Source organism: Schistocerca cancellata, chromosome 2 (assembly GCF_023864275.1).
Source record: "Schistocerca cancellata isolate TAMUIC-IGC-003103 chromosome 2, iqSchCanc2.1, whole genome shotgun sequence".
NCBI lineage: Eukaryota > Metazoa > Arthropoda > Insecta > Orthoptera > Acrididae > Schistocerca > Schistocerca cancellata.
In genome coordinates this window covers 856,280,441-856,300,429 of record NC_064627.1, presented here as the reverse complement: position 1 = coordinate 856,300,429, position 19,989 = coordinate 856,280,441, and the positions used below count along the sequence as shown (strand labels likewise).

General features: G+C 42.0%; 2 protein-coding genes across 2 annotated transcripts in view; one reads left to right on the top strand and one right to left on the bottom strand.

Annotated features, from left to right (window-relative positions):
• The window catches only part of LOC126162788 (uncharacterized), a 640,449-nt gene that overhangs the window by 280,133 nt on the left and 340,327 nt on the right, over nucleotides 1-19,989 (bottom strand). The gene's annotated exons all lie outside the window — the stretch shown is intronic.
• LOC126162787 (polypeptide N-acetylgalactosaminyltransferase 1-like) overlaps nucleotides 3,858-19,989 on the top strand; it is a 353,756-nt gene continuing 337,624 nt past the window's right edge. The window contains exon 1 of the mRNA XM_049919504.1: nucleotides 3,858-4,077. The gene's annotated coding sequence lies outside the window, so the exon portion shown is untranslated. The remainder of the gene's footprint in view (nucleotides 4,078-19,989) is intronic.

Sequence of the window (19,989 nt, the reverse complement as noted above, 5' to 3'; positions counted from 1 at the left end):
ACGATCGTGCTTTTCAACTACATCTACATGGATACTCTGCAAATCACATTTAAGTGCCAGGCAGAAGGTTCATCGAACCACCTTCACAATTCTCTATATTCCAATCTCGTACAGCGCGCGGAAAGAACGAACACCTATATCTTTCCGTACGAGCTCTCATTTCCCTTATTTTATCGAGGTGATCATTGCTCCCTATGTAGGTCGGTCTCAACAAAATATTTTCGCATTCAGAGGAGAAAGTTGGTGATTGGAAGTTCATCAGAAGATTCCGTCGCAACGGCAAATGACTTTATTTTAATGATGTCTATCCCAAATCCTGTATCATCTCTGTGACACTCTCTACACTACTTCGCGATAATACAAAACGTGCTGCCTTTCTTTGAACTTTTTCGATGTACTCCGTCAGTCCTATCTGGTAAAGATACCACACCGCTCAGCAGTATTCTAAAGGAGGACGGACAAGCGTAGTGTAGGCAGTCTCCTAAGTAGGTCTGTTTCATTTTCTAAGTGTCCTGCCAACAAAACGCAGACTTTGATTAGCCTTCCCCACAACATTTTCTGTGTGTTCCCTCTAATTTAAGTTGTTCGTAATTGTAATTCCTAGGTATTTAGTTGAACTTAGGCCTTTAGATTTGACTGATTTATCGTGTAACCGTAGTTTAACGGATTCCTTTTAGCACTCATGCGGATGACCTCACACTTTTCGTTATTCAGGGTCATTTTCCAATTTTCGCACCATGCATATATCTTTTCTAAATCGTTTTTCAGTTTGTTATGATCTTCTGATGATTACTAGTCGATAAACGACAGCAAACAACCTAAGACGGCTGCTCAGATTGTCTCCCAAATCGTTCATATAGATAGGGAACACCAAAGGGCCTATAACACTACCTTGGGGAGCGCCAGAAATCACTTCTGTTTTACTCGATGACTTTGCGTCAATTACTGCGAACTGTGACCTGTCTGACAGGAAATCAAAAATCCAGTCACATAACTGAGACGATATTCCGTAGCCACGCAATGTCACTACGAGCCGCTTGTATGGTACAGTGTCAGAAGCCTTCCGGAAATCCAGAAAAACGGAATCCATCTGAAATCCCTTGTCAATAGCACCTAATACTTCATGTGAATAAAGAGCTAGTTCTGTTTCACAGCCGGACCGGGTGGCCGTGCGGTTCTAGGCGCTACAGTCTGGAACCGCGTGACCGCTACGGCCTCAGGTTCGAATCCTGCCTCGGGCACCGATGTGTGTGATGTCCTTAGGCTAGTTAGGTTTAAGTAGTTCAAAGTTCTAGGGGACTGATGACCTCAGAAGTTAAATCCCATAGTGCTCAGAGCCATTTGTGTTTCACAGGAACGATGTTTTCTAAACCCATGTTGACTATGTGTCAATAGACAGTTTTCTTCGAGGTAATTCATAATGTTCAAACACAATATATGTTCCAAAATCCTGCTGCATATCGACGCTAATGATATGGGTCTGTAATTTAGTGGATTACTCCTACTACCTTTCTTGAATATTGGTGTCACCTGTGCAACTTGCCAGTCTTTGGGTACGGATCTTTCGTCGAGCGGACGGTTGTATATGATTGTTAAGTATGAAGCTAATGCATGAGCATACTCCGAAAGGAACCTAATTAGTGTACAGTCTGGACCAGAATACTTGCTTTTATGTAGTGATTTAAGTTGCTTCACTACTCCGAAGATATTTACTTCTACGTTACTCATGTTGGCAGCTGTTCTCGATTCGAATTCTGGAATATTTACTTCGTATTCTTTTGTGAAGGCATTTCGGAAGGCTGTGTTTAGTAACTCTGCTTTGGCAGCACTGTCTTCGATAGTATCTCCATTGCTATCGCGCAGAGAAAGCATTGATACTTTCTTGCCGGTAACATACTTCACATACGACCAGAATCTCTTTGAATTTTCTGCCAGGTTTCAAGACAAAGTTTCGTTGTGGAAACTGTTATAAGCATCTCTTATTGAATTCCGCGCTAAATTTCGAGCTTCTGTAAAAGATCGCCAAGCTTGGGGATTTTGTGTCTGTTTAAATTTGGCATGTTTGTTTCGTTGTTTCTGCAACAGTGTTCTGACCCGTTTTGTGTACCAAGGAGGATCAGCTCCGTCGTTTGTTAATTTATTTGGTATAAATCTCTCAATTGCTGCTGATACTATTTCTTTGAATTCAAGCCACATCTGGTCTACACTTACATTGTTAATTTGAGAGGATTGGATATTGTCTCCCAGGAAGGTGTCAAGTGATTTTTAACTACTTTTTTGAATAGGTATATTTTTCGCTTATTTTTGGAGGATTTGGGGATTACAATATTCAATTTCGCTACGACAACCCTGTGTTGGGTATCTGTGGTTCTGAGCAAAATTCTTTTCGGAGATTAGGAAATACGGCATCTAACTGACTGGTTTGATCCACAGTTTTAGATGATGATGATGATGATGATGATGATGATGATGATGATGATGATGATCAGTGCTAAGTTTCCCGGGGTACGCTCCAGGATGCGCCCACTTAACGTTTTTGTCTTCAGAGTGGAAGAAAGCTACACTGTGTTTAAGTTATAAGGCAGAAAAATCACACCCAGTGACATTATTAGCAAAGTAGGTAATGATATTAGATTCCTTCTACATCTGGGGCATTTGTAAATGATATATTGGTATTTCTTTTAGGTATTATGGCAGCCAATGTCAAAGGCTCGAATATCGACCTGTACAATATTACTAAAGTTGTTCCACATTTGGGTGTTAAGAGCCACAGTCAGATTTTAAAAAATATTTCGAGATACTAATGCTTTCATTGTTATGCGGTGACGTCGTAATGACGTTTGTTCACTTCCGTATTCAGTGTTGAAGACGTTAAGGCGAAGTGCAGGATTCTTTTCGAGTTTCTGAGTTGAAATGAATCGTAAGATTGTGCAGTTTTCACATTCGCATCGAATAAAAGATTAAGTTGTTTCAGAGTGCTGATAAAAATGACAGAGGTGATGAAAGTAAGGAAAAGAGTGGAAACGAAATCGCTTGGCTTAAAATGTACCATTCTGTAAATAGTGTCGATTGCGATCTTCCTGTTGGAATGGTATAGAAAGAAGGATTTCGGTAAGAAGAGCGATTGGTCGATAGTAAAAAACAAGAAACTGGGAAACAAAAGTTGTAAGGAAATTGAGACACAGACAAAAAGAAGTAAACAGCAGTCATCAATTTTAGTGTCATGCTTTGGAGAAAGTAAAGAGTCCTCTCTTTTAATCTCAGTTCTAGATATTATATATAAATCTGATTTATTTGTTTGGTTTAAAGTATTCATTAAAAGTATATTGTAATTTCTTGCTGTAATAATTTGTAAACGCTAGGCGTTAGCAGCAGGTCACTCAGAGTTCTACAACTTTTTTCCAAAAAATCGGCACTGATAATGAAACCCTAGTCACGCAATCGAGAGGCTTCTTCACCAGCAACTACGAAGAAACGCATGCTATATCTATTACTGTACATATTTGCTCGTTTCGTTGCGTTAAGACAACACCGTCTCTTAGAATTGCGAATATCCTTTCGCCTCCAGTAATGGAAGCCAAAGAAATGAAGAACGTACTTTCTAGGTGTTGCCTGTTAAACCGAAACGCACTTAGTAGAGATCAGAGTTGTAGTTTCATAGATAACGGCCGACTATTAAACACGCCTGCAGCAATTTGCCGTGCGGCGCTAATTTCCCCGCGGCAATTTCGCTTTCCATCGCCAGAGCCCGCCACCGGCACCTTCTCGCGTCTCCGCAGACCAAGGTCTCTGGCGGCGAGCTGCGCATGCGCAGACGACGTGCGCGGAGCAGAAGCGCACGGAGCGTTCGCACGTGAGCGGCCGCCGTGGTCAGCCGCGAGCAGGTAGACTCGCTCCGCCGTGTTTACCGACGTCGGAACATTGTTTTTCTCGCCCGTACTGCAGCAAGAACCGAGCGCAGCCTTGGGCAGCAACTGTCTGCGGATGATTCCTACGCGTGTGTGCTCGTCCGTCCGTGGACACAGAGGCGTCACCGGAGAAGAAAGGCGGCGTTAGGTGTCCGTAGGCCGACTAACGGTGAGTGTGGGCGTCCCACGCCTTTCTTTGTTTTCGCTTTCCGCCGGCATTCCGGCCAGCTACGTCCAGCTTCTCTTCTGCCGGACGTCTGCAATGGATCACTGACCTGGCTGGAACCAACCGCTCTTAAAACTCCGGAACCTTCGCTGTTATCTGTATACATATGACGTCTCATGCCGTAGTAATTAAAAGTTCGCCAAGTATTTTTATTTCCATTTTCGAGGTAAGAATTCCAATAGCGGCAAATCGTCCTATTTACTAAGCGATATACGTCAAGGTAACAAACTGTAAATGTGACAAGAGCTGCAGCAAACCTTTGTGCGTAATGTTTTGCTCCAGCTGCATATCAACAGGTGGCGGTGATGTTACAAGCTGTCATAATGTTTTGTTGAAGCGCACGTGTCATGCGCCACGAAGTAAAATGATAAGCAAATCCCTTTTTTATAGTCCTGGTAAGCATTATCTTTGGCACCTGGTTTCTTTAACACGTAAATGAAATTTATTTGCCGCTGTCTCCTATTGTCCTGCCTACCTTTACTGCCACTACATAGGTAAATTCATTTGCATTTCATGATCTTAAGGCGTGAGTCACCATAGGCGAACTCAATTTCATTCGCATGCCTACAGGAAGCTCGTAATCTTTCTCTTGGAGACATCATTTCGGTCATTTGTATTAATGAACAGAGCCGGATTTCTGTTCTAAATTGCCGAACACAGACAGATTGCTGAAAGTGTAAATGTTTATGAGGAAACTTAGTTTCTAAGAAATACGCAAAGGATAATCTCGTGTCCGGGATGAAACAGGTACGTTTTTCGGCGGTGGCAACGTTACAAGGACGTTTACGGTGAGACCTCTATTACAGCAATTGTGTTTTGGGATGGTTCTGTGGAAAACGACATATATATATAGGTACCTCTAACTCATACCAGTGAAGCTTTCATTTTTTATTTTATAGAAAAGACCATTGGTAACTTTAAACATCAGTTTCCCGAAGCAAAGTGAAATATGAAGGACAGGAGAGAAAACGAGAGAGCGCTAAAGCGAGATCAGTCATTACATATTAAGAAATGTCACCTTACTATGTTTTGCAGTCCTGGCACGACGACATTTCCACATCGAGAGGGCACACCTAATACTACTGTACTATTCCCACGGCGACACTGCAGATTTTTTAATTTATTTTTCTCATTGCACGACACTACACAGCACTGGGAGTTAAAACCAAACTGTTGATTTTTCTCATTTGTTCCGCGTTGTAAGAGTGATTTCAGGTGTGCCGCAGGGGAGTGTCGTAGGACCGTTGCTATTCACAATATACATAAATGACCTTATGGAAAACATCGGAAGTTCACTGAGGCTTTTTGCGGATGATGCTGTAGTATATCAAGAGGTTGTAACAATCGAAAATTGTACTGAAATGCAAGAGGATTTGCAACGAATTGACACATGGTGGAGGGAATGGCAATTGAATCTCAATGTAGACAAGTGTAATGTCCTGCGAATACACAGAAAGAAAGATCCTTTATCATTTAGCTACAATATAGCAGGTCAGCAACTGGAAGCAGTTAATCCCATAAATTATCTGGGAGTAGGAATTAGGAGTGATTTAAAATGGAATGATCATATAAAGTTGATCGTCAGTAAAGCAGATGCCAGACAAATTCATTGGAAGAATCCTAAGGAAATGCAGTCCGAAAACAAAGGAAGTAGGTTACAGTACACTTGTTCGCCCACTGCTTGAATACTGCTCACCAGTGTGGGATCCGTACCAGATAGGGTTGATAGAAGATATAGAGAAGATCCAACGGAGAGCAGCGCGCTTCGTTACAGGATCATTTAGTAATCGCGAAAGCGTTACGGAGATGATAGATAAACTCCAGTGGAAGACTCTGCAAGAGAGACGCTCAGTAGCTCGGTACGGGGTTTTGTTGAAGTTTCGAGAACGTACCTTCACCGAGGAGTCAAGCAGTATATTGCTCCCTCCTACGTATATCTCGCGAAGAGACCATGAGGATAAAATCAGAGAGATTAGAGCCCACACAGAGGCATACCGACAATCCTTCTTTCCACGAACAGTACGAGACTGGAATAGAAGGGAGAACCGATAGAGGTACTCAAGGTACCCTCCGCCACACACCGTCAGGTGTGCGGCCACAATGCCTTTCTCCTACCCTTATGACTATCAAGATTGGGGAAAACCGAAAAGAAGAGAATCGAAGCGGTTCGGATTTGGTGCTAAAGGAGGATGTTCAAAATTAGGTGAACAAATAAGGTAAGAAGTAAGGTTCTCCACATAATCGACGAGGAAAGAATTGTATGGAAACCACTGACTAGGAGAAGGGATGGATAGATAGATAGATAGAAATGTGTTCAGATATCAGGGAATAACTTTCATGGTACTAGTGATGAAGCCATCCCCCCTCCCTCGCCCCCCCCCCCCCCCCCAAAAAAAAAGACAGCTGTCAGGATCTCAGGGAATTCTTTGTGGTCCCTCCGTAGACTCCACACCTCTCTGCTTCCGGAAGAGCATTGTGGTTGGGTTTTGCCTTGGAGCATCTCGTTGTCATGGTGTATAGCATCTTCCAGTCTGTCTCTTGGTCATATAGACCTGCAGTTGGGTCTTACATTCTGCCTGCGTGCATGTATAGCCTGTGCCACAAATCATTATTTCTTACTATTTTGTTATGAAAGACCATCCTTTAGTTTACTCATGTTGAGCTCTAAGGGGGCGATCTGTAGTGATAGGAGAACTGCTTGGTCGTGGTCGCTATACAAAAGTTTGTAGATAACCGGTTTCGCTAAAATTAAGTTACCATCCTCAGATCTTCATAAAGGTTACTACAAAGATCTACATCTACATCCATATTCGGCAAGTTACCTGACGGTGTGTGGCGGAGGGTAACTTGAGTACCTCTAGCGGTTCTCCCTTCTATTCCAGTCTAGTATTGTTCGTGGAAAGAAAGATTGTCGGTATGCCTCGGTGGGCTCTAATCTCTCTGATTTTATCCTCATGGTCTCTTCGCGAGATATACGTAGGACGGAGCAATATACTGCTTGACTCCTCGGTGATGGTATGTTCTCGAAACGTTAACAAAAGCCCGTACCGAGCTACTGAGCGTCTCTCCTGCAGAGTCTTCCACTGGTGTTCACTATCATCTCCGTAACGCTTTCGCGATTGCCAAATGATCCTAAAACGAAGCGCGCTGCTCTCCGTTGGATCTTCTCTATGTCTTCTATCAACCCTATCTGGTACGGATCCCACACTGCTGAGCAGTATTCAAGCAGTGGGCGAACAAGTGTACTGTAACCTACTTCCTTTGTTTTCGGACTGCATTTCCTTAGGATTCTTCCAATGAATCTCAGTCTGGCATCTGCTTTACCGACCATTAACATTATATGATCATTCCATTTTAAATCACTCCTAATGTCTACTTCCAGATAATTTATGGAATAAACTGCTTTCAATTACCGACCTGCTATATTGTAGCTAAATGATAAAGGATCTTTCTTTCTATGTATTCGCAGGACATTACACTTGTCTACATTGAGATTCAATTGCCATTCCCTCCACCATGTGTCAATTCGTTGCAAATCCTCTTGCATTTCAGTACAATTTTCCATTGTTACAACCTCTCGATATACTACAGCGTCATCCGCAAAAAGCCTCAGTGAACTTCCGATGTTTTCCATAAGGTCATTTATGTATATTGTGAATAGCAACGGTCCTACGACACTCCCCTGCGGCACATCTGAAATCGCTATTACTTCGGAAGACTTCTCTCCATTGAGCATGACATGCTGCGTTCTGTTCTCTAGGAACTCTGCAATCCAATCAGACAATTGGTCTGATAGTCCATATGCTCTTACTTTGTTCATTAAACGACTGTGGGGAACTGTATCGAACTCCTCGTGGAAGTCAAGAAACTCGGCATCTACCTGGGAACCCGTGTCTATGGCCCTCTGAGTCTCGTGGACGAATAGCGCGAGCTGGGTTTCACACGACCGTCTTTTTCGAAACCCATGCTGATTCCTACAGAGTAGAGTTCTAGTCTCCAGAAAAGTCATTATACTCGAGCATAATACGTGTTCCAAAATTCTACAACTGATCGACGTTAGAGATATAGGTCTATAGTCCTGCACATCTGTTCGACGTCGCTTCTTGAAAACGGGGATGACCTGTGCCCTTTTCCAATCTTTTGGAACGCTACGCTCTTCTAGAGACATACGGTACACCGCTGCAAGAAGGGGGGCAAGCTACACACAAAATCTTTCCAGTGAATTTCCGGGTACATAAAATATGAAATTAGAAATTTCTATGTACATCACAATTCACCAAAACTCGGTTATGAACATCTGAAGGTGACAGCTTAGTCTTACCGCAACCGTTACCTACAATAAAGCTTCTTATAGCGAACTCGGCTAAGAATTTCTTATTGTCCTAAGTAAAGACGATTCTGTGCTTTCGTGTAATATCTTGCCTATGACCTTACTGCCAGGTATTGTGGTCCGTGATGCCGACTGCTCTGCATTCACAGATATCTGTGGCGCGTTGGCGTATTTTTAGCTGATACGCGGCATACGAACTTCGATCGGAGAAGAGTGTGTAATTTTTAATGTTTTCTTTATATTAAGAAGGAACTAATAACATCTGCTTCGTGTTTCTGCCCTGTCCCAGATTTCCTACCATTCTCTATCAATGAAATGCTTTGTTTCGTTCGATATCGTTCCACAATGCAGAAATTACGGCGATATCATTGTAATGTCCATAGGAGAAGCGATTCAAATAAGTTGTCCTGTCCAGCTCAGTGGAAAAGGAATGTAAAGGCTCTTCAGATAATAGCATCACTTGCTGATCCTACAGTGACTCGAAACGCAACCCACAGGATGGTAAAATTTCACTTACGGCAACAGCGGCGTAGTGTACTGATGTTGGCAATAGTCTTTTGTGTTTACCATGAAGTAAATAATTAATGCTGTTCCCGCTCTGTGGTTGACGGGTTTTTGTGTGTACCCTTGTCCGCTCAGTAAATTTATTACCCTCGTAAAGCGAACATTTCGTAACAAAACGTTTGCGTTAATATGGAGAGATTAACACCAACGTCACATAACTCCCAGAATTCAACCGTCGTTGGCAACATCAGCACACTACGCCGCCGCTGCCGCAAGTAAAATTTAACCCGCTGGACAGTGAATATTTGAAGACGCTAAATCGCGACTGGTTGCGGTCACTGCTAGAACCGTACCCTATTTACACCGTGCTCGCTGTGTTAAATGAGTGTAACACAAAAATACTGTTGGTCTCATACAAAAGAATAGTTTGTCAAATGCACGCTTTAATGTAGCAGGTGACTTGTGAAAGTTGTGTCAATCTACAAGAGAATATCCAACTGGAAGAAAGAATCCCAACACCAAAAGGAATATGAGAACTTTTAGCATTACAGCGCGTCAGGAATCCTGAATGATTTAATGATTATAAAGAATCCGCCTCGATTGCAAATAGAAACCGGATGTTGGCCTAGGTTTCGGCGCGGATGATCACGCCTTCTTACTTGCGCCGAAACCTAGATCAACATCCGGTTTCTATTTGCAATCGAGGCGGATTCTTTATAATCCAAAAGGAATAGTCTACCTTACACCACGAAGTATTCCAGAACTGATTAAAACTCTAAACTGGTAAATGTCTAACAGAACAAAAACGGCCACACGCCTTACGGAGACTGAAAATAAAAGAGCATCATGTAATCGTTAAAGGGGATAAATTGCTAATTGTTGCTAAATCTACCAGAGTCTTTCTCTATTGCGAGAAAATTTTCACGCCTCCCCTTCCCCACGCATCCACCCAACAATAACCAACGGATAAACCAAAGCCTGGCTCTGGCGTTACGCCTATCGCACGTCAATGCTTTACGACTCACAGGGGTCGAATATTCTTCTTCTTGCGTTACGGCTTTCAAGGAAAGGAACTACGTTCCAAATTCAGCTCTTAATCGTTTGCTGTTCTTTCCTTTTCTCCCAGTATTCCTTCACTATTTCACTACCTTTCTTTTCCCTAGCTTCACAACACTTTGTGTCAGTTTTCCCTTTTCCTCCTGCCGTGGAATCCTTCCAGTTTTAAAACTTTCTCCCTAAAGCTCTCTCTTTCCAACACTTAATTCTTCGCCTATGTAATATCCCAAGTCTTTTCTCACGTCTTGAATCCTGATGCCTGTTAGTTTCTTTTTCCCTGAGCTACGAGGTCTGTTAAAAAAAATTCGCAACTTCGCCTACAAAAGTTTTCTACGATTACCTGTTACTTATTGTGAACGGTCTCCTTCGAAGTACTCTGCTCCACAGACCATACACTGCTCCCAACGTCGCTTCCACTTTGGTACGCCTCTTGCTGGATCGCGCGAAGCGCCGTCTGCTGATTTTCTTTTATCTCGTCCATCGTTTCAAATCTTCGTCATTTCAACGCGGTTTACAACTTTGGAAATAAAAAAAGTCCCCAGGGTTTAACATTTTTAAATGTTCGGATAATAAGTTGCCGTCTCTTTATCTAAGAATAGATGATGAATGCAGCTAGCCGCTATCTCTGTGTAATGTCTTGTCTGTATAGACGTGTATCTGTTGCCTTTAAGGTCACTTCACCTTCACACATAAATCTATACAGTAAAGTAAGGCCCTCCCTGTTCTTGGCTGATCCGTGATAAGACAGGCGAAAAATTAGACTAATGGAGGATTATTAGTATTATCTCTATTTTCATTCGCTCTCTCTCTTTCTCTCCTTTATCTATGTACCGTTTTTAATATAATATTTCATTACGTGAAATCAGCCAAATAGGATCTTTGCTGGAGTCCTTCGTCTTGGTAATCTGCGGCTGGCTTGCTGTAAGAGTTCTTTACATTTATTATTACTGTTAAACACTGCAGTCAGTCGGGAGAATCAATCGTTTGGACAATTTGTTCCTTTTACGAAAGATTGCGAATTCCAGATGTGTACGAAGCCTTTTTGGACGATTTAACACAGACTCAATGATTGCAGGCTCTCTTCGACACAGCTGAAACTTCCCCACTAATTACAGGGCCAACGTGATCATCAAATGATTCAGAAAAAACTCATTCGTTCATTCGCTCCAGAACAAAAAAGTCACAAACCTTATTTATGGAGGAAATTGTGTATTAAATCAATCTCCATTACATGTCCAGATCTCCGGTGATTCCACGCCTTAATTATTTTCCTTTTACAGTCTCTTTCTCTTCAAACAAACCGCTAGCGGCACAAATGTTAATTGGCTCGCTTTAGCGAGAAGAAAAGCAGAATATGTATCTCTCAAAACACGTCAATCTCTCAACAGATACTCCAGAAGCTGTCCTAGATACCACTCTAACAACCATGGAGAATGCATATATGCATCTCTGTTATTTCAAAGAATAAGCGCACTAGAAAATACTTTGGCGTCGTCGTGCTGTCGCCGCATATATTACGAGAAAATCAGATCAGGTAACTTTTCCAGAGTGAATGAATGTGGGTGGTTTGATTGAAAATGATTAATTGGTGCGTGGTAGAGGGTATTTTCTGTGGGGACATTACAAGGGGCCAGGTCTGTAGAGTACGGCACAGTGTTTTCGTTTCTTGTGCAACAGTCGCACACCAACAGAGGTGAATATGGGGGTGCGTTATTGTCATGCAAGAGCCATGAATTGTCTCGCCACATTTCAGGCCGTTTCCTTCTCACACGCCCCGATAGTGCCATCAATTAACAGTTCATCATGAACTAATACTTCAAAGAAAACTCTCATGGCTGCTTTGACATTTGCCCTGGCCTGACGACCTTTTCTTGGTCTTGGAGAAACTTTCCCGCCCGGTTGTGAGGATTGAACCTTGGTCTCATCATCATAACCGTACACCCACATCTCAGCACCAGCTATGATTCTCTTAAGGAACATCTCGTTCTCATTTGCGTGATCCAAAAGATCTTCACAGACTGCGAGGCGAAGGTATTCCTGGTCTAGACTCATGAGCAGTGGGACGAAATCAGTGGCAACACGATGCATGAAATGATAATTAAATGGACACACTAGCTGCAAACAGGCGTTGATGTACTTCATTGGGGACATGTTGAAAATGTGTGCCCCGGGATAAGGGATAAGTCCCTGCAAACGCACTATCCTCTGTGCCCGCGGTGGCTAGGATGGATAGAGCGTCTGCCATGTAAGCAGGAGATCCCGGGTTCGAGTCCCGGTCGGGGCACACATTTTCAACATGTCCCCAATGAAGTACATTAACGCCGGTTTGCAGCTGGGGTGTCCATTTAATTATCATTTCATGTCTAGCAAAGCTGCATGGTCATCCACGGTAACTGTTCTTTCGGGAACAGATACTACCGTCATATATACAGGGTTATTACAAATGATTGAAGCGATTTCACAGCTCTACAATAACTTTATTATTTGAGATATTTTCACAGTGCTTTGCACACACATACAAAAACTCAAAAAGTTTTTTTTAGGCATTCACAAATGTTCGATATGTGCCCCTTTAGTGATTAGGCGGACATCAAGCCGATAATCAAGTTCCTCCCACACTCGGCGCAGCATGTCCCCATCAATGTGTTCGAAAGCATCCTGATGCGAGCTCGCAGTTCTGGCACGTTTCTTGGTAGAGGAGGTTTAAACACTGAATCTTTCACATAACCCCACAGAAAGAAATCGCATGGGGTTAAGTCGGGAGAGCGTGGAGGCCATGACATGAATTGCTGATCATGATCTCCACCACGACCGATCCATCGGTTTTCCAATCTCCTGTTTAAGAAATGCCGAACATCATGATGGAAGTGCGGTGGAGCACCATCCTGTTGAAAGATGAAGTCGGCGCTGTCGGTCTCCAGTTGTGGCATGAGCCAATGTTCCAGCATGTCCAGATACACGTGTCCTGTAACGTTTTTTTCGCAGAAGAAAAAGGGGCCGTAAACTTTAAACCGTGAGATTGCACAAAACACGTTAACTTTTGGTGAATTGCGAATTTGCTGCATGAATGCGTGATGATTCACTACCGCCAAGATTCGCACATTGTGTCTGTTCACTTAACCATTAAGAAAAAATGTTGCTTCATCACTGAAAACAAGTTTCGCACTGAACGCATCCTCTTCCATGAGCTGTTGCAACCACGCCGAAAATTCAAAGCGTTTGACTTTGTCATCGGGTGTCAGGGCTTGTAGCAATTGTAAACGGTAAGGCTTCTGCTTTAGCCTTTTCCGTAAGATTTTCCAAACCGTCGGCTGTGGTACGTTTAGCTCCCTGCTTGCTTTATTCGTCGACTTCCGCGGGCTACGCTAGAAACTTGGCCGCACGCGTTCAACCGTTTCTACGCTCACTGCAGGCCGACCCGTTGATTTCCCCTTACAGAGGCATCCAGAAGCTTTAAACTGCGCATACCATCGCCGAATGGAGTTAGCAGTTGGTGGATCTTTGTTGAACCTCGTCCTGAAGTGTCGTTGCACTGTTATGACTGACTGATGTGAGTGCATTTCAAGCACGACATACGCTTTCTCGGCTCCTGTCGCCATTTTGTCTCACTGCGCTCTCGAGCGCTCTGGCGGCAGAAACCTGAAGTGCGGCTTCAGCCGAACAAAACTTTAGTTTTCTACGTATCTGTAGTGTGTCGTGACCATATGCCAATGAATGGAGCTACAGTGAATTTCTGAAATCGCTTCAATCATTTGTAATAGCTCTGTCGTGACCATATGTCAATGAATGGAGCTACAGTGAATTTATGAAATCGCTTCAATCATTTGTAATAGCCCTCTATATACACGATGCATTCCAAGATGCTGTTCAGGATTTCATGATATGATCCAGCCGAAATATTACATTCTTCTGCAACCTTCCGAACAGTCAGTGTTCGATTGTCACGCACAATTTCGTTGACGTTAATGACATGAGCGTCGTTGGCAGACGTTGAATGGCGCCCGAAGGTCACCTTTAACTTCTTTCCGGCCATTTTTAAACCGTGTGAAGTATTCGTAACACCGAATAGGGCTTAAGCACTCGTCACCGTTGGCTTCCTGCCTCATTTGGTGTGTGTCTGTAAAGGTGTTCTTGAGTTTCAGGCAAAGTATAATGCAGACGCGTTGCTTATCTAACTCTGCCATCTGGAAATCGCAAACTGCACGACACAGCGTTCTGCTAAATGCAGCACTGAACAATGGAACCCGTGGCATTTACACATTAAATACAGGCATGTGCAGGGATGCTAACCACATTTCGCTCCAGCACACCGTTGTCGTGAAGTTACGAATGTTCGGTTATTTTTTGGAGAGACCTCGTATTTGAAGATCTGCTTGGTGCATCAGTTGCCACCCATTCTGCAAATGTCCAAAAATTAGTAGTCTTCTCTTCCTTATTTTTGCAGTTACGTTTTTCGTGATGTGTTACATTTCATCATTACTTCTTAATTTCCAAACAACTGCATTTTTCTGACAATCTAATATTTTTTTGTACAGTTTATCTTTCTAGTATTTCTAATTTATCAAGCTTGAAATTTAATACAAGAGATTCGCTAATATACAAGTATGCTGGTTTCATTAAAGTGTTGCAGTGCTTTTAAGTTTTTCTTATAAAGACCTTTATTGTAGGTTTTCTTGGCTGCAGGACACGCCTTTTCCGTCTCGTGTGTTCTTTAATTTAAAGCAGATTTTTGCAAACTGTTTTCTTAAATAGTCACCAACAAATACCTGATTATATTAATCATTTTTTAAACCCTGTACGACAAGATACTGCTTTTTTCCGTTCAGTGTATTTCACAGCTTTTTACTTTTCTAAATAGTGACTCGTTTCCCAGTCTCTGGACCGGACTGGAATTTTGTATTCATAATGATAATTTCTTTCGCATAACGTTTTTTCACTGATACGAAGAAAGATGGAAGGCAGGTTTGGGTTTTACGTCCCGTCGAGGACTTGATCATCAGAGACGAAGCGCATATTCGGAATGGGGAAAGGTGGGGCAGGAAATCGACCGCGTCGTTTCGAAGAAACCACCTTGGAATTCACCTTCAACGATTTAGGGAAACTGCGGAAAATCATAAATGTGGATGAGCGGATCGGAAATCGAACCTTTTTCCTCCCGAATGAGAGTCCAGTGTCTTCACCACTGCATCATCTGAGTCGGTAACCCAAGTATGAAGGTTGACTCAGAGTAAAGATATAAGTTCATATAAAATCGAACAACAGCTGCATTTCTACGTGCTTGATGACACAGGTATTCTTGGTGCTGTGTTCTTCAGTCGAAAGACTGCCTTGATGAATCTCTCCACTCCAGTTTGTCCTGTGCAATTCTGTTGACTCACATAACTGCTGCGGCCTGCAACCACTTTAACCTGCTTGCACCGTTCAAGCCTATTAATTTTAACCAACGTGTACATCTACATGACTACTCTACAGTTCACATTTAAGTGCTCGGGAGAGCGTTCGTCGGATCGCTTTCAAACTATACCGTTCCATTCACGAACAGCACGTGAGAAACACAAATATCTACATCTTTCAGTGCGTGTTGTGATTTCCTTTCCGTTGTTACGATGTTCTTTCTCCCTACGTATATGAAGTAAAAAATAAATAAATATATGTTGCTATCGGTAAGAAAAAGTTGGTGGTGGAAATTTCGTGTAAAGATCTTCTCACAACTGAAAACGCATTTGTGTTCATGAATGCCATCCTAACCCCTGTATCATAGCTGGACACTCCTATTTCGCGATAATACAAAACGTGGCGCCCTTCTCCGAACTTTGTCCTGCGTCAATCCTATCAGGTAAGGATCGCATACCGCGCAACAATACCCGTGAAGAGGACAACCAAGCGTAGTTTAGGCTGAGTCTTTAGTAGATTTGTTGCATCTTCAAGTGTTTGCGAATAAAACGCAGATTTGTTTTGCCTTGCTCACAACGTTTCCTATGTGATGATTCCAGTTGCTCGTAATTGTAATCCCTAAGTATTAGTTCAAATGGTTCAAATGGCTCTGAGCACTATGCGACTTAACTTCTGAGGTCATCAGTCGCCTAGAACTTAGAACTAATTAAACCTAACTAACCTAAGGACATCACCCACATCCATGCCCGAGGCAGGATTCGAACCTGCGACCGTAGCGGTCACGCGGTTCCAGACTGAAGCGCCTTTAACCGCACGGCCACACCGGCCGGGAAGTATTAGTTAATCGACAAGCTTAAAGAGATCTGCAGACAAGCTTAAAGATATCTGCATGAAAATGACCCACAGTTGAAACTGACAAACTGTACGGAAAATAAAAGGAATACAGCCTACTTGGACCAGGTTTTCAGTCCCAAAACACGTTGAGGCTGTGAACCCCCACAAAAGTAAAAAATAATAATAATAATAATAATAATAATAAAAATAAATCGACAACGTTTAAATGTGTTATTTATCCTGTAACCTAAATTTAACGGATTGCTTGTGATACTAATATGGATGACCACACACTTTTTATTGTTTAAGAGTCAACCACAAATTTTCGCACGGTACTGATATCCTGTCTAAATCGTTTCGCAAGTGGTTCTGATTTTCTAACAGCTTTACTAGCGGGTAAATGACATCGTCATCTGCGAACAATATAACAGGGCTGCTCAGACTGTCGCCGAAATCATTTACAGAGACTGGGAACAGTAGAGGGGTCTGTAACACTTCCTTGGGAAACAGCACATATCACTTCTCTTTTACTTGCTGACTTTCCGTCAGTTACTACGAGCTTTGACATTTCTGACAGGAAATGACGGATCCAGTCGCACAACCTGCGGCGGTATCCCATAAGCACGCAATTTGGTTAGAAGCCGCTTGTGAGGTATGGTTTCAAGAGCCTTCTCGAAATCTATTACTTCGTGTGAATAAACAGTCAGTTTGTGTCTACGATAAAGATCGATTTAGTATCTCTTCGTCAGTTACTCGATCTACCCGTGTAATCTACAGCATTATTTCCTAGTACCACAGTTCAAAAGCCTCTGTTCTCTTCTTATCTCTACTGTTTACCGTCTACGTTTTATTTCCATATAAGGTTAAACTGCAGATAAATACTTCCAGTAAATACCTACTAACATTTGAATTTATTTACGGTGTTAATAGAGTTCCATTTTCAGAAAAGTATTGTCCTTATAACAGATCACAATTCTCAAGCTACAGTTGTGAAACTGGTTCACTCAAAAAATGAGTCCAATATTGGCAAATGCAGCTCCTGTTCGGACTCGAGTATTAAGAAGAAAGTACAACTCTATGAATATTCGAAGAACCCAGAGCTCCAACAACGTAAATATTGCTAATACTTACAGAACAGCTCTACTGAAGCGTTGTGCATTCTAATAGGCCTTACACCAATAATTGTTAAACACCAGACAACAGCTGAAGAATATCAAATTAAAAAAAAAACTGAACACACGGTCTATTCTATAGACACTCCTTTAGATTACAAACAGTGGCCCCATTCAGTAAGAACAGTTACTTTAGAAGAAAATCACAAACTCAAGGAATATCCAATAGAGATTTATACTGATGGGATTTATTCAGAGAACGAAACAGGTTCAGGAGTGGTAATAATCATTAATGGTACACCTGCCTATCAGTTACGCTCGAAAGAATGGGTTCACCATAAACTAAGCAGAACACTTAGCAGTCTTGCGAGCCTTGGAGAAACGAGAGAACTTACGAGAAATACATGTTAAAATGGCAGCGGTAATAGGCAAGGACAGTCGAATTACGCTCGATTCATTAAAAATTCCAGGGATCATGAATATTAGATAGAAGGGGTCAGAAACAGAATTAGGGAACTGTGTAAGAGGAAATAGTATATTAACTTCGAATAGACGAAAGCACGTGCAGGAACTTTTGGGAATGAAATAACAGACAAGCTTGTCAAACAAGCAGCTGGAGAAAACACAACAGAAACGTAGAACAGAATCCCTTCGTCTGTGAACAGAAGAAAGTTAAGATACACTTCGAAACGAAAATGTGGAAGAGAATGGGCTGAAACTACAAAAGGAGCGATCACAAAAGATTTCTTTCAGACTGTTCACATAGTCTTTGCATAAAGATACCGCAATAATCTAATATTACAACCACGTTAACAGGACATGGAAAATTGTCGTACTAACATCGTTTCAGGCTAGCGCCATGTACTGTTTGTATGTGCGGAGAGGGCGATAAAACAGTAGACCACCTGTTATGTATGTGTCGTGACATTAATACAGAGAGAGATGCCCTGAGAAAGAGTATTACAGAAAGAGGAGGCGGCTGGCCCTCGATAAAGCCATACACGAACGAATTTCACGAATTTTGTAATTTAATAACCTTTCCCGGCATATGAATAATTATGTTACTAAAGTTTTTTTGAAAAATGTTCTACCTGAAAACCTCATATCAATCGTACAGAAGTCTATTGTAAGTATAATTAATGGAATAATTTTGATCATCTTCTTCTTGAAGACCTTACATCCATCATATAGAAGCTTTCTATTTTGAATGCTTTCTATCCATACTATTGTAATTCGTTATAATGAGAGATGTTCTTTATGTGTCTTGGTATCTAAAAAAGTAGTATTACAGATATTGTAATGGGGCGTGTTGCAGATAAATGAAATGAGTAACTGTGGTGGTTACGAAGGCATCGGAATGTAATGGAACAACGGGATGCGTTTTAGAGCGCCATTGCGACGGACTAAGAAATTTTGGTAGCTCAGCATACTCCTGAGAGCAAGAGAGTTTAAATCCCTCACAGTAAGATAACATCCGTTAGAAATGGAAATTGCTTTCGTGTTTTAATTTGTATTTTATTATTGTCGGAGAGTGGCGTATTTATTTATTTTGAAAGGGTAGCCGTGGAAGATTGTCGATTTGTTCGAGGGTCTTTTTTTCACTCCCTCTGGCAATCAAAACGTGTGATTAACACGGCGCCATTTGAGCTGCTGGTTTTCCATTCCATTTTCACTGCTCGTCTGAAACAAGAACAGCAAACATCGCGACGGTTACGAGGGAAGGGATCTTTTCGCATCACTTGTAAGGGATCGTCCGACCAATTCTTTGCAGGAGTTTTAATCCACAAAAAGAAGCCGTTTGTTGTACGCAGTCTTAAATACGGCTTTACAGCTGCCACACAACGGGATCTCTAACTTGACCCTCTGCCAATATTGAGGTAGAGGAGAGCAAAGTAAGTCTGTGTCTGAAAATATAATATATATAATATGCATTGAGAATAATAACGACCTTCCACCAGAATTCTATAAAGTACAAATGCGGCTTAAGGACACTTAGAAACTCTAACAGATCTACTAAGGATACTACCTACACTACGCTTGTCCGTCCTCTTCCACTTTTACAATACTGCTGCGCGGTGTGGGATCCTCACCAAATAGGACTGAAGGAGTACATCGAAAAAGTTCAAAGAAGGGCAGCACGTTTTGTATTATCGCGAAATATGGGAGAGAGTGTCACAGAAATGATACAGGATTTGGGCTGGACATCATTAAAAGAAAGGCGTTTTACGTAGCGACGGAATCTCCCCACGAAATTCCAGTCAGCATCTTTCTCCTCCAAATGCGAAAATATTTCGTTGACACCGATCTACGTAGGGAGAAACGAGCACCACGATAAAATAAGGGAAATCAGGGCTCGTACAGAAAGATACAGGTGTTCGTTCTTTCCACGCGCTCTACGAAATTGGAATAATAGAGAATTGTGAAGGTGGTTCGATGAACCCTCTGCCAGCCACCTAAATGTGATTTGCAAAGTATCGATGTAGATGTAATTGAAAAGCGGACGGCGAATGTACTGTCTCTCGTAAAACAATAAAATGGACTGCAATTTCTTTCCCACATGAATTTGCTAGTATAACAAAGCTGGCAATCAGTGCACTACTGGGATTTAATATATGAATGATCAAA